Here is a 16265-nt window from a genome sequence, read left to right on the forward strand (position 1 = left end):
TCCATCATAATTTCCAACTTTGGGGACGCCCACTCCCATGACCTCAGCTTAACTAATTACATCTTCAGTGATCCTATTTCCATATAAGGTCCCATTATGATGTTGTGGGGGTTAGGACTTCCAACAGAATTTTGAGGGGACACAATTCAGATTCACTGATAGCTCTCAATCATAGGTTCTGCATATCTTTGAGTATTTAAATCATTCATAGTTACCGTTCAGGACAGAGGAAATATGTAGTAACAAATATGCATGAATAATGGCATTTTAAAGATACACAGACATGTGAGCATGGATATACACACATACGTAAATATAAAGAAACTGTTGATTTGGAACAAACCTGATGTACACATTTGCTCCTAAAAAGGTGACATATATATCTGGACATACTAGATTAGATTCAGGAAACAGCATTAGGACTAAGAGGAAAAGTCCTTTTTCAAACCAGATAATGCTGAAAGAGTGACTGGAACTTAGATGAATAGAAGTTTATGAGGTCACAGTCTTTGTTCCCTGTCCCTCCAGATTCTAAGAATTTTCACCATTGTAGGGTGTGTTCTAGAATGTAGAATCATGTGATTATAAAAGATGCATGTGTTTTCATTGGTTGTAACTTTGACTTTGGGCTTCTGCTGTATCACCTTTGCTAAAGACACCACAGCTAAACAGACCTAGCTGATCCTGGCTAAGGTACTGCACAGCTAATCAGTTCTATGTGGTGGGAAAATGTGTAGGTTTTCAGAACTAACCCCTTTGCAGAGGTGCCAGGCTATGTCTGGAGGGGTTTGATAGTGGTGTCCCATGGCTGGTGGCAGTAGATTTAGCTACAGAGGGAAATCAACCTTGGCATCTATGATATCAGAAGGGGATTTGGGAGTATCTTATTGTGAGTAGCAAGAGCATCAAATGCACTATATTCTCAGGTAAGAGTTCCCAGAGGGGTAAATATTGGAGATAGATGTTGGGGAGTTATTTGGCAAATAAAGTTAGCAGGCCAGGTGACTTAAAGCTAAAATCTGTAACACAATTTGCTCTGCAGGACCTGTAGCCTAGCCAATAAAGTGAAAGTGAAGTCGCTCAATCATGTCCGAAGGTCTTATTTCTCTAAAATTAATTAACTGGGAGAGTTAGAAACTCCTACACTGCTTCTTGGACTTCCCAGGTGGCGGTAGTGGTAAAGAACCTGCCTGCTAATGTAGGAGATATAAGAGATACAGTTCGATCCCTGGGTAGGGAGGATCCCCTGGAGGAGGCCATGGCAACCCACTCCAGTATTCTTGCCTGGAGAATCCCATGGACAGAGGAACCTGACGGGTTACAGCCCATGGGGTCACAAAGAGTCAGACACGACTGAAGCAACTTAGCACGCATGCATGCACACTGCTTCTTAATGACTCAGAACTCTTGTGTGAAGGGCTGGATCTTACCAGAGTTGGACAATTAGAGTATTTCCTTAGAAGGTATGGCTCAGGGACCTCTTACCTGAGAGAGACATGAGACCAAATGACTGAAAAAGAAGAAAACACCTCAATTTTCAGAGCAGGAAGAGTTCATTCTACAAAATCTAGAGATGATGAATCCTATCTTGGTCACACCTTAGTTTTCATGTCAGGAGCAGGGGTGAAAATAATTGCCATTTAGGGAGTGTTCTTTCCTCTTCTAACTTTGTAACCAAAAAAAAAGTTCATTTTTCTCAAGTTAGTTCTTAGAACAGACTGACATATTAAAATTCTAATAGTTTGGATACTATCCACCTCTAATGCTTCCATCCATAACAAGTTGGATTTCTTCTTGTCTTCTTCTCTATCTGTGCTATGGATACTTCTAAAAAGTGTTTGTAACCAGATAATTAGGTGTTTCTGGTATGATGGGTTTTAGAACCTCATTCTAAATTGGACTGTAAGTCAAATAAAAGCCATTACCCAGTTTTATCTGACTGGCTATTGGCTTCCAGATGTTTGGGTTATCTAACATGTCAGAATGGGACTATCCAACACTCCCACCTGGGCTTCCCTGGTGGCTCAGGCAGTGAAGAATCTGCCTGCAGTGCAGGAGACTCAAGTTCAGTGCCTGCATTGGGAAGATCCCCTGGAGAAGGGAATAGCTACCCACTCCAGTATTCTTGCCTAGAGAATTCCTAGGACAGAGGGGCCTGGCAGGCTACAGTCCATGGGGTTGCAAAGAATCAGACATGACTGAATGACTAACACAGCACTCCCACCCAGATTTGAATTAAGCTTAACAACAGAGGTTAAACACAGTCATCTCCATCCTACAGGAGGAAGGAATAATAAAGATGTCTGAGGGGGCATATCTGTGTACTTAAGTCTGTCACTTCTTATTTAAAACCAGGAAAGAAAGTAAAGAAGTGATGAAAAACAGGAATTTTTTTAAGGAGATAAAAAATATTTTATGAGACTAAAATAAGCATTTATTAATATAAAAGATAATAATATACTAAAAATGGTAATAAAACTATTTTAAAAATAAATTTCTTAACAGAATTTAGAAATAGGAAGATAAAATGAGGTATAAGAAAAAAGTTGAAAATGGTGAAAAGATAATCAACACTGTATTTTTTAACTAGTTCTTCCAAAGTAAAAGGACAAATCAAGTGAAATAAAATAACCAAGATAAAATGGGGGGAGGGAGGCACTAGCTAAAGCAGAGAAAGAACTTCAGAAATGTGAGAGGAAGCATATGACTGCTTTTAAAAAATGGACAAGCAACAGAAAAATAAAATAATCATTCATTCAGTTCAGTTCAGTCCCTCAGTCATGTCCGACTCTTTTCGACCCCAAGAATCACAGCACGCCAGGCCTCCCTGTCCATCACCAACTCCTGGAGTTCACTGAGACTCACGTCCATCGAGTCAGTGATGCCATCCAGCCATCTCATCCTCTGTCGTCCCCTTCTCCTCCTGCCCCCAATCCCTCCCAGCATCAGAGTCTTTTCCAATGAGTCAGCTCTTCACATGAGGTGGCCAAAGTACTGGAGTTTAAGCTTTAGCATCATTCCTTCCAAAGAAATCCCAGGGCTGATCTCCTTCAGAATGGACTGGTTGGATCTCCTTGCAGTCCAAGGGACTCTCAAGAGTCTTCCCCAACACCACAGTTCAAAAGCATCAATTCTTTGACGCTTAGTTTTCTTCACAGTCCAACTCTCACATCCATATATGACCACAGGAAAAACCATAGCCTTGACTAGACGGACCTTTGTGGGCAAAAGTAATGTCTCTTCTTTTCAATATGCTAGCTAGGTTGGTCATAACTTTTCTTCCAAGGAGTAAATGTCTTTTAATTTCATGGCTGCAGTCACCATCTGCAGTGATTTTGGAGCCCCAAAAAATAAAGTCTGACACTGTTTCCACTGTTTCCCCATCTATTTCCCATGAAGTGATGGGGCCAGATGCCATGATCTTCGTTTTCTGAATGTTGAGCTTTAAGCCAACTTTTTCACTCTCTGTTTTCAGTTTCATCAAGAGGCTTTTTAGTTCCTCTTCACTTTCTTCCATAAGAGTGGTGTCATCTGCATAGCTGAGGTTATTGATATTTCTCCCAGAAATCTTGATTCCAGCTTGTGCTTCTTCCAGACCAATGTTTCTCATGATGTACTCTGCATATAAGTTAAATAAGCAGGGTGACAATATACAGCCTTGACGTACTCCTTTTCCTATTTGGAACAAACAAATGTATATTGATTGCTTACTTTGTATCAGAAGCTACCATGGGTCCTAGGGTCTGTCAGTGTACCAGATGGTCAGGTCTCAGTCATCAAGGAGATTCGTTCTAGTGGCTAGACATATGGTAAACACATAAACTGATTCATAAATAGAATTACCAAGTGTGGTTATTTTCAAAAGGGAATGAAAATAATTATTTGCATGATCTCCATCCTCAACCTCCAGACTGTTCCCCTTCCACAGAGACCTGTCAGGACTGCTGCTGGCACAAAACACATGTCTGCAGTCACGTGATGCCTTCTTGACTGACCTTTATTTGGAGGATATTCTAGGCATTGGAAAGGAAAGCTGAATATATTAAGAAACTGGGTTTCCATGTACTCATTTACTGCAGTAGGCATGTCTGCTCATCTTTACCTGTAGGCTTGAACTAATACACCTTGACAAATTATGGTCTGAGCAGATTGACCCGAGAGTCCTTCAGTTAACCAGCTATTAATTCTGCAAGGGACATAATACAATAGAGTTACCAAGCAATTTCTCTCTCCCTATCTTAATTTGGAAGAATCAAGAAAGCTATATATCTTACTTCTTCAGCCCTGTCTATTCCCCATTCCCACTGAAATTTATATATTCCTTCTGAATCATATACCCTACCCATTTACTCAAAATAATTGTGAACTGAAAGGAACTCTAAGCAGGAATATTGGCTGCACTGTTTACCAGCTCTATGACTTGTGTGCGTTGCATGCTCAGTCACTTCAGTTGTGTCTGACTCTGAGACCCCATGGACTGAAGCCCACCAGACTCCTCCGTCCATGGGATTCTCCAGGCAAGAATACCGGAGTGGGTTCCCATGCCCTTCTCCAGGGGATCTTCCTGACCCAGAGATCAAACCCAAGTCTCCCACGTTGCAGGCAGATTATTTACCACCAGGCCACCAGGGAAGCCCAGCTCTATGATTTAGGGAGGTCCTTTCACTTCTCTGGATCCAGACAAGTATCTCCATCTATAAAGCTCATGATGGTTGGTCTCGGGCTTCATTTCCTAGGAAGTAGTTGTAGAATCCCTAGCTGTTCCAGACTGTGTTCCAGGGCATTCCAGTCAATATATGTTATGATGATATTTGTTTCAATTTATATTTTCAAGTAATAAAAACTCTTTTAAATTTCTCATTAAAATGGAAATATTTGAGCTCCTCCAATAGCACAGCAGGTGACTATGTGCTGTGGTTTGTGAAAGTCAGATTGTTACGGATCAGTTCATTGCTCCTATACAGAGAAACTGAATAATTTTGAATGTTATTCAGTATTGTTTTTTTTTAATTGTGGAAGGGATGTTAACATTTATACAAGCTGTTGACATCTATACAGTTAAGATATGGAGCTTCCATTATTGTAAGGATCTCTCAGGTTGTCTTTTTAGTAACTACTCCTAATTCTCTCTCATTCACCAACACCCATCTCCCCACGCTCCACCCCGCCTCCGCCTTGCCCTTTAGCTCCTGGCAACCATTAATCCTTCCTTCATTTGGAGAAAGTTCTGTAAATGAAATCATACAATATGTAACCATTTGGAATTCACTTTTTTCACTCAGAATATTCCTCTAAAGATTCATCCAGAGTGTTACTGTATCAACAACCCTTTCCTTTTTATTGCTGAGTAGTATGCACCCCACTCCAGTACTCTTGCCTGGAAAATCCCATGGACAGAGGAGTCTGGTGGGCTGCAGTCCATGGGGTCGCTAAGAGTCAGACATGACTGAGCAACTTCACTTTCACTTTTCACTTTCATCGTTGGAGAAGGAAATGGCAACCTACTCCAGGGTTCTTGCCTGGAGAATCCCAGGGATGGGGGAGCCTGGTGGGCTGCCGTCTATGGGGTCGCACAGAGTCGGACACGACTGAAGCGACTTAGCAGCAGCAGCAGCAGTATTCCACACTATGGATATACAGTGTTTGTTTAACCATTTGCCTATCAAAGGATATCCAGCTTGTTTCCAGTTTTGGGCCATTACAAACAAAGCTGCTATGAACATTTGTATTCAGATATTTGAGTCAGCATAAGTTTTCATGGTTCTGTATAAATGTTCAGAAGTGCATATGCTGGGTTGAATGATAGCTCTATATTTAAGTTTTTAAGAAGCTATCAAACTATTTTCCAGAGTGGCTATATTATTCTACATTTCTCCCAACCATGCATGAATGATCCAGTTTTCTACATTTTTGCCAGTATTTGGTGTTGTTACTGTTTTTTGGTTTTGTAGTTTTTTTTTGTCATTCTGATAGATGTGTAATTATATCTCATTGTGGCTATAATTTGCATTTCCCTAATGGTTTATTGATGTTGAACATCTTTTCATGCATTTTATCATTTCTATAGGCTCTTCTCAAGCAAAAAATAAAAAGGTAGTTGTATGAGTGATCAGTAATGGGTATGTTAACTAGCTTATGGCAGTCATTTTACAGTATATACGTTCATCAAATCATCACACTGTACATTTTAAATATATACAGTTTTGTCAATTATACATCAATAAAACAAACAAAAATTACCAGCACACCACTAACTTTATTTAACTTGCTAATTTCTCACTTCCTTGATTTCCTTGTACTCTTACGTTAGTACCACGCAGCTTAAAAATAGCTTGATTTCTGTTTTCTCTTTCCTAATTTTGAGAGCAGAAAGCATGATTTTTACTACCTGCACTTTCCCATTACATTTTTCTAGAGAGCTAGTCAGAGAGTAGGTGTGCCTAGCAAATATACCTAAATCAATGAATAGATTGCTGAAGCTTTGAGGGAGTCCTCAGCAATTATAAGTGATGGAAGAAACTTGGATTTGAGAACCATTGTTTTACCATCCATATTTTGTTTTTACTTTTAGTATTTCAGACTTAAAGATCGCTGAAGGAAAATATGCATCCAGGCTCTGAAGAAGTGTTCAGGAGCTTGGGCATAAGCTGTTCTCTATTCTTCACAAACACATCTTTGGCCTGAGGCTGCACTATTTAATTTTTATTTATTTTTTAGTAATCTCTATTTACTCAAGCAGTTCATTCAAACAGCTAGACAGCTGATTCCTTCACCTAATGTGTTTTGATCAGAAGACCTTGTACCTTGTACCTCTTCAATATTTTTTCTTGAAGAGTGAATTCATTTCTTATCCAGGAACAGGCTAAATATAACATGTTTAAATTCTTACAGTCTCCTTTTCCTCCATAGGACTCTTTTAGTTTACTTTGAAAGTATTAGTCACTCAGTCGTGTCTGACTCTTTGCAACCGCATAGACTGTAGCCTACCCTGGCTCCCCTGACCATGGAATTCTCCAGGCAAGAATACTGGAGTGGGTGGCTGTTCCCTTCTCCTGGGGATCCTTCTGACCCAGGAATTGAACCTGGATTTCCTGCATTGTAGGCAGATTCTTAATCGTTTGAGCCACCAGGGAAGCCCCTATTTTCGTTTACTTTTACTTTATTTTTCTGTTTCAGTCTTGAAGACTTGGTTGGATTTAGATCCGACTCTATTTGCTTCCTGCTCCCTTGCACTCTATTTAAGACACGTTAAAAAAATATGGAGAGAAAGGTAAGAACCCACCATAAATATGTCAAACTGATTCTTTTCCTTAATCAATGGTAAGCTCATTTTCATTTAATGAATAACAGATATGTTTGTTCTGGTTTTTGTAGTTTTTAAAATTATCTTTTCCTATGAATCTGTTTCTATTTTTTATGTTGTTCTTCAGATATTTAGGAAGACTTTAGTTTTTGTTTCATGGTTATATTTATAATATTATTATGTATCTCTCTTGGTTTCCAATTTTCCTAGACAATTTCCTAGACAATTTTACTGTCAGTTTTCTACTAGGAAAAATTGATAAAATTATGAGGTTTCCTTTTTGTTTCCTCTGCTCTGCATTTCCTCTCCTATTCAATTTTAGGGGGAAAAAAATTACTTTTCTCAGTGTTCACCTTCACATGTTAAATATTTTTATACTTTGACATTTGGTATGTCAGATTTACTTTTTATTATTTACTCCCAGCTACACCAGAGGAAGCAATTTCTGCTACTTACCTTCTCTTCCTTTCTGTCCCAAATTTATGTCCCAAATAATTGTCTCATATCTGTGTTGTCAGAGCATATAATATCAACACTCCATTCTGTCATCCTAATTCCTAAATTTCTTTTTCTACAGTAAATATATTTTGTCAATATTCTCTGCCATCAAGGATGGGAAATTTTTCCTTACTCCTCTTGGTTATTTTGGCTGGTCTAATAATTAAATGGACAGGAGGCAGATTAACAGGGGAAAGAAATAATTTTGTATGTACAGGAGTTCATACAAATATAGACTCAAATAAGTGACCAAAGCAGGCAGCTTTTATACCTTTTGGACAAAGAAACAATAAATTTGTGAAGAATTGAAAAGAGGAAGAAGTTTGGATTTGAGGTAGTAAATTGGTAAAGAAGTAACACATTTTGTGTATACAGCCTTCTTGGCCCTGAACTTCCTTTGTATCTCTGGAGATCAGGATGTCTCTTTGCCTTCTGGTTCAGAGAAGTTTCCTTTCACAGGGGAGATTTATTTCCTACTTTCAAGGGAGCAAAAGAGAGTCAGAAGGTCCTCCTCACACCAGCTGTTTCTTGAGTGACTTTAATTCAAAATAATCAGCATGTCCAAGTGGCATATTTGGGGGCATCCTGCCCTGACCTCCATTGCTGCTAATCCGTATGTAATGTTTACCCCTGTCATTTATTGTTTGGCAGATTTAATCCTTTAGCCACTTCTTTTTTTCCCCTATAGGTTATTATCAAATCTCATCTGAATTTATGCTGGTTCATTATATGTGTCAGGAATTTCTGATGTTCAGCAGTGATTCAGTTATACATATGCCAAGCACATATAATTTGGACATAGAAACTGCTATTAAAATATTGAATGAAGAAATGGATATATGAATAGTAAAATAAAGTTCAAATGATAAAAGTTATTCACAATCCATCCTGGATAATCTAGACCTAACTGCTCACAAACTATCTGCTTATATTTTTGCATCAGTTTAAAAAAATCATGGCACTTTCCCTTCCAAAGCTTCCTAATGCCTTTTTTAATTCTCTTGTCTTGTTCAGACTTTACTAAAAGTAGTTCTTTGATCAGAACTAACTGTTCTTCAGTCTACAGGAAATAACTTGCCTCAGCCTGGATACCTGTCATTTTAATATTCGCCATTTACCTAATTTGTGAACATAGGTTCAGTGGTAAAGAATCCGCCTGTCAATGCAGGAGATGTGGGTTCGAGTGCTGGGTTGCGAAGATCCCCTGGAGAAGGAAATGGCAACCCACTCCAGTATTGCCTGGGAAATCCCATGGACAGAGGAGCCTGCCAGGCTACAGTCCATGGGGTTGCAAAGAGTCGGACACCACTTAGCAACTAAACAACAACAAAACTGTGAACATACTATTCTTTCCTGCTTCTACTTCTTTCTCTTTAATAAACTGTTAAACTGTTAAAAAAAATTCTGTAGTTTTAGTACTTGTTCAATCATTCCTTCATTCATGCCATCTCAGTTAATTTGAGGCTTTAGCTTTTAACATTATTAGCACCAGTCTTTATATTTATCCATATTATAGGGGCCTTTGTCATCTTTTATACAGGCCCTTTTAATATCTGAGCTCGTTAAAGAGATCACTGTGAAGCCCAGGAATTTCTTGCAGTGCCTCACCCTTTCCTTTCTCAGTCAAATTTGTTTGCCTGGTTAGAATTTTCTATCCTATAATCTTCCCTCCTTCTTGTGGACAACTGAATCACTGTCATCTGGAAACTTTATAAATTCTAATTCCTCTTATTTCCTTTCTGAAAAATACAATTTTTGTTTTCCTTAGTGTAAATCTATGGTAACACAATTTATATATGATGTATTTTATATATAAAAATTAAGAATCAAGTAACAGTGTTAATAATAGATGTTATACAATATATAAAAATGTAGGTCATGTTTATTTTACCAATTATATTTGAGTACATTGATTCCATAGTAACAGCATGTTTTCTTTGATAATTTCAAAGCTTAATTAGGAAAAATCTTAGATGAAAAATATCTTCTTTGCTAGGATTGAAGAATAAGGATCTTAAGTTTATTTTTTAAATGAATATCTACTGTTAAATTTCTACATTGCTATGTACTCACTGAAGAGGTTATAATAGTTATGTTCTCTGAATTCTTTTTTATTACCAATTCATTTTTATGCAAAATAAATCCTCCATAAATATGTTCAAAAATACTCTGAATGGCTTTTCTATTTGTTTTCTTCTATTTAACCCTACCTGGCTTTAGCCTGAGGGCCAAAAAGGTAATCGTAGTCAAAATAGAAGTTTAAAATCAATTCAGAACTGGTTTGTAACTTCCCTGATACCAAGGGCTTTGCAAATCTATAACTCATTCAGCTCTTGGAAGCTGAGTTAATTATGGCAAATCACACTAATTAAATTATTTACAAGGTCTTTATTAAAAACAAATCTATTATGTTTAGCAATGCATTGTGGATTTGCCTTGAGACTCCCAGCTGTCTTTCCCGACAAATTTCGTAGTTAGACATTTAGTTTAAGTGAGAACCTTAAGCATATGGTGAAGCTGCAGGTTTCCCTGGCTGCTGTTTAGGTCCCCAGGCCTTCAATTCAATTCAGATTTATTGAACACCCGTTTTGTTCAAATCCCATGTGTTATATTCTCTGTCCTCAGAGTTTCCAAATAACAGCTGATGTAAGAAATGTACATAAATGATTATAATTCAAGGCAAACAAAAAATACATCATCAGAAAATAAAAGAGAAAAACAGATGGGCTCTGACAGGGTTAGAACTTCATAGAAATGAAGAGAGAAGATTTAGGCTGGGTCTTAAAAGAGCAGAACCTCTGCTCTGCAGGCAGAAATCGGGAGTGGCACTGAGGGCCTTTGAGACAGGTCACAGAGTGAGTAGGACCCAGAGGGAAGAATGTACAGAGCCTGATCAGAGAGCAAGCAAGTTGAGCTAGGGGAGCCGGGGAAGACTTGAGGGGCATGGCAACCCTCGGGTCTCCACTGCAGTGCTTGGTAAGAATTTGGTTTGGCTATTTGGTTGAGTTGCTTGAATTACTGAACAAAGCAATTACAGTACAATCGAACTTGCTGGGATCGAACTTGCTGGGTACAGGGATAGCTCTGAGCTTGCCTCTGCTTTGGGCCACTTGAGCAGGGGCTACTCTAGTGCAGTCACTGAATGACATCTCTTGCTCCAGTATGGGAATGGAGAGGGCAGTGATTCCACATAAGAGCTTGGGTGCACACACACACACCCTCAGTCACAGTCCTGGGAGCCCTCCAGCATGTGGGCCAGCCTGACTGTGTTAAAACTGTAGCTCTGCCCCTAGTAGCCATGCAAACCTGGGCAATTTACTTAGCCCCCTAAGTCTTGCTTCCTCCTTAAAAGTCTTCCTTCCTCCTACATTGCAGGAATGTTGTAAGGATTTGTTGTTATTTAGTCACTAAGATGTGACCGGCTTTTTATGACCCCATAGACTGTAGCCCGTCAGGCTCCTCTGTCCATGGGATTTCCCAGGCAAGAATACTGGAGTGGGTTGCCATTTCCTTCTCCAGGGGATCTTCACAACCCAGCACTCGAACCCACATCTCCTGCATTGCAGGCAGATTCTTGACCATCTGAGCCAGAATACAGAATTTGAAAGCAAATTCCTGAGTAGCCTTCTTGTGTGACTCTCCTTCCACTAGGTGGCGCTGTTTTCCGCGCAGTTTCCACTTCCGCTTGCTTTGTTGAAACTGACCTCCGTTTAGAAAATGGCCTTTATTCAATCAATAGCGACTTGGTATCTGTGAGCCACAGGCTTCCTTCAACTCCTTGGAGGTGTTATGTCTCAAAGTGTATACATAAACAGCGCTTCAAGGAAAGAGTCTCACTAGATAGTGGAAAGCTGAAGGAAGGCTATCAGTTGTTGTGAAAAAAGGCTCCATTAATTTCCTAACTCTTTGGATTCAAAACCAGAATGTTGTGAACAATTTCGTTAACAAGTAACAGCACCACTTTACTATTTGACGACCTATGGCATTGCTAGAGTGTGAGTGTGGAGGCAGGACATGATAATTCAACTGTGTGGTTATAAAAAAGTCAATCTCCAACACCTAGTCTCAACACCAGAAGAAGATTCTGCTCAACTTAAGTCCTAAAACTGTGTTTTTGTTATTAATATCTTTATAATTTTTAAATGTTTTTGGTTCTAAAGAACTTGTGAGCTTCACTACACATAAAATAAGCTTTGGGGAACTCTTTCGGTAAAGTTGTATACATCAAATTATGAATATAACTTGCTACTTAAATTATTTAATAAATTACTTTATAAACTGAAAATTTTCTTTTATTGCTGTTTAAATCTAGTTGTGAATACAACATATATGTTTCATCAGATCAGATCAGATCAGTCGCTCAGTCGTGTCTGACTCTTTGCGACCCCATGAATCGCAGCACGCCAGGCCTCCCTGTCTATCACCAACTCCCAGAGTTCACTGAGACTCATGTCCATCGAGTCAGTGATGCCATCCAGCCATCTCATCCTCTGTCATCCCCTTCTCCTCTTGCCCCGAATCCCTCCCAGCATCAGAGTCTTTTCCCATGAGTCAACTCTTCGCATGAGGTGGCCAAAGTACTGGAGTTTCAGCTTTAGCATCATTCCTTCCAAAGAAATCCCAGGGCTGATCTCCTTCAGAATGGACTGGTTGGATCTCCTTGCAGTCCAAGGGACTCTCAAGAGTCTTCTCCAACACCACAGTTCAAAAGCATCAATTCTTCGGCGCTCAGCCTTCTTCACAGTCCAACTCTCACATTCATACATGACCACAGGAAAAACCATAGCCTTGACTAGACAAACCTTTGTTGGCAAAGTAATGTCTCTGCTTTTGCATATGCTATCTAGGTTGGTCATAACTTTCCTTCCAAGGAGTAAGTGTCTTTTAATTTCATGGCTGCAGTTTCATAGTTCCTGTCTTTTTCTCAATCCCATGTCTGACAGATTTGAAGGGAAAAATACAAGACTTTGTGGGTATTTTTCAAAAGATTACTGCAGACCATTTAAGATGAATGACATTTTTAAGTAAAGCAAATGGATTAACAAACTGTAAAGAGCCTTTTGACTGCTCCTGCCAGTCAGTCTGGGCAATGCTGAGGTGTATGTTGTGCTGCTGGTGCTCCAGGTCCATTTGCAAACAGAGCACCTCCTATTCATTTGGAACAAAATCTACATCTCCATTTTAGTGGTGAAATATCTGCAAAATGAGAAAAGGGAGGATAAATTGTGAAATCAGATCAGGGCATTGTCCTGCCTGGAATGCTCCTGTAGCTTCCTCTTGCCGGGGCAGTTCTCAGACCCAGATGCTTGCAGGATAGACTCATTCCCCAGCATTTGAAGCTTACATCTTTGTGGAAGGAAGGATGAGAGACTAGGCTATATTAGACTATTCAAAGGGAGTGTATGTTCAAAATGTTCAGACCCTACACACAGCCTTTGAGATTCTAGTGAATAATACCACATACACTAGTTCACCCCAGAGAGAAAGCCCTTTCTCATCTCCACTGCCCTAGAAGAAATAAAATGCTGAATTCCCCTAGTTCAGTATATAACATCCTACATATTATGACTCCTGCCTAAGTCTCCTGCTCGTCTACTGCAGGCTTCCTTCCCACTGCATTCTGTGACCAGCAATTACCCATCAGTTCAGTTCAGTAACTCAGTCGTGTCCAATTCTTTGCAATCCCATGAATTGCAGCACGCCAGACCTCCCTGTCCATCGAGGTGATTCACAATTACCCCCATGTATGCATTTTCCTTTAGATCAATGTGCATTTTTTTTTCTGCCTTGAATACTTGTCCCTTCTTTAGATTATTAAAAAAAAAAAATCCTCATCCTTCAAGTCTTGAGCCTTTATCTTCTCTGTGACACACTCTTGTCCTCTCCTGGAAGCTAATTATCACCTTCTTTTGGTCATCTCTTTATCTACTCCATTAACTGATACTAAAAATGGCCTTGTTTAATATTATCAGTGTACCAGGCACATAATAGCAAATAAACCCATGCCTAGTGAATAAATGAGTGTAGCGCTGTTCAAAGGGGATACATGTCATCTAGGTTACTCAGAAATAATAACTTAGGACTGTGAAAGAAATCAATGTAAATCTTATTTAAGAATTAATTAGCCTTTTAAAATCTGATTTAGATAGAAGACAAAGAGATGGCACACATCACAAACAAAAATACTTTAGCAGAATCTGAAACTTTAAAAGTAAAATATTCAGGCTATAGAAGATGAAATGATAGCATTGCAGATTCTTAAAAGAGAAATTCAAGCTCGTGTAGTTCCAGGCCTAATTTCAATATTTCAGCTGAGAAAAAGAGGATCCCAAGAAGTAAGAGACTGACCCATTTCAAAGAATCTCAGAACTTTCCTTTCTGATAATCTGATAGCACAGGAAGCGATATGGAAAGTGAGTTCTCAGGACAAGCTGGAAGTAAGGGCCGTGAAGCACAGCAAAATTCTAAGAAGCCTAGGAAATCCTCTCGCATGGCAGTCACCATGGCACAGTCCTGATGTTCACCTCGACCACTTGCTTCTCCTGTGTTTGATGATTTTTCTACCAAAGTATAATACAACAGTTTTCAATTCTACTTCAGTTTCTGCTTTTTGACATCCTTTTAATCCTCAAGTAGCTGCTGATATAAACTTTAAAAGAACTGATTTTAATAGATCAATGGCCCTTTTTCACAAAGTGAGACAAACAAAATGAGCTGAGAGATTTTTCTCAGACAGAAACAGCCTAAGTAAAGAAAGTAATGTCCCTAAATTTAAGGAAATTGTATGTGGGTCGTAAAAGCCCCTAGACATAAGAACCTTGTGTCTTTATTCTTTATACTGAGAAGAAGGACAGAGGGGGGAAAAGATGGAAAACCTCTGAAATGCAGTCAGTTAGGGAGATGATTCTGGAATAGAAGACAAACCGACAGTTTGCTGAGTCCCATGATCAGTTCTTAGTCCTCATCTTACTTGGCCTGGCAACAGAATTTGATACAGTTAATTGCTCTCTCCTGCTGCAAATATTTTTCTTCCCCTAGCTTGCATTCTGTTCTATCCTGAGACTTTGGTTAGCACAAGGCTAATCCCTTGAATGCCTGTATTTTTATGCCTTTGTGTATTCATTTGGTGAATTTATCCAACCTCATGGCTTTATGTATCACCAATTTGTTTTTCCAGCTCAGACTCCCCTGCCTAAATGTGGACTCACATTCACCTGCCCCCTTAACCTTTCCTCTTGCTTGGATTTTAACAGGTACTTCATGCTTTACATGATCCACGCTGAACTCCTGTTCTTCCTCTTTAAACTGCTCTTTTGGGGACCTTTTCCATCTCAGTTGATGGCAACCCTATCCTCCGGTAGTTTAGGCTCCATCTTTCTCCACCTCGTACATCTGACATCAAATCTAAGACAAAAATCTGTAAATTTTACCTTCAAACAGAGCAAAATACCTTTATATTAGCTGGTGAAATGTTATGCTCTTTCCTGTATCCTGTGCTCAATCGCTCAGCTGCATTCAACTCTTTGCAACTCCATGGACTGGCAGGCTCTTCTGTCCATGGGATTTCCCAGGCAGGAATACTGGAGTGGGTTGCCATGTCCTTCTCCAGGAGATCTTCCTGACTCCAGGGATCAAACCCATGTCTCCTGCATCTCCTGCATTGCAGCCAGATTCTTTACCACTGAGCCATCTGGGAAGCCCTCCTGTATCCTGAGTACCCAGAAATGAAAGCCCCTAGAAAGTATTCACTTACCTGACACTGGATGGTCCAGATCTTCAGGATTGGCGAATTACCCAGACATTCCAAACTGCATCCAAATATTTTCACCAAACCTCAAAACTCAACTTGATTTTAACATTTTTGAATTATAGCCCCAGTGAAGGAAATGTGAAGATGTGCCTTATTTGTATTGTAATTGCATATTAAATCCTGAAATCAAGTTACAACTAAGCTGCATATAATGTATGGTAGTAGACATTCCATTTTGGAAAAATCGGAGTGTTTTATTCTTGGATTGACACTATTTACTGGAGGTAAATCTAAGTCTAGCAGAAATAATCACATTTTTCTAGTTTCCTGAAAGAATCACTAAGCTTAACTTTTATATTGAAATTGTTTGAACAAAATGGTAAGTCAATTTTGATATGTAAAACATAAAAGATCTGAATGCAAATGGGGTATTAATGTATCTCTTAATGATAATGAATTTATGTCGAAATTTTAAATTTTTAACATGGTAAATTTTATTCATCAAATTCTTATAATTTTTCCATAACAGGTAATGTCAAAATGCTTTTTCATAATTAGCTATTAATTAGGGAAACATCATACACTAGCAACTTCAAAAAAAATCAAAACATAACAACAAGTGTGATTCTTTTGAGAAAGAACAGGATACTGAATTTTCAACAATTCAAATTTTACTTTGGTTGTCAATATGAAGCTCTGTTATACAGTCTTGAT

The 16265-nt window shown here is 38.9% G+C and overlaps 1 protein-coding gene across 2 annotated transcripts in view; it reads left to right on the plus strand.

Annotated features, from left to right (window-relative positions):
- Nucleotides 1-585: 585 nt before the first annotated feature.
- The window catches only part of ASB15 (ankyrin repeat and SOCS box containing 15), a 53897-nt gene continuing 38217 nt past the window's right edge, over nt 586-16265 (plus strand). Inside the window, exons 1-2 of one of the 2 annotated variants that reach the window (XM_024990475.2) lie at nt 586-693; nt 7177-7270. The gene's annotated coding sequence lies outside the window, so the exon portion shown is untranslated. Of the gene's footprint in view, nt 927-7176; nt 7271-16265 lie in introns of both variants that reach the window. The other variant, XM_059885412.1, reaches the window with a different exon arrangement.

This window comes from Bos taurus, chromosome 4 (assembly GCF_002263795.3).
Source record: "Bos taurus isolate L1 Dominette 01449 registration number 42190680 breed Hereford chromosome 4, ARS-UCD2.0, whole genome shotgun sequence".
Lineage (NCBI taxonomy): Eukaryota > Metazoa > Chordata > Mammalia > Artiodactyla > Bovidae > Bos > Bos taurus.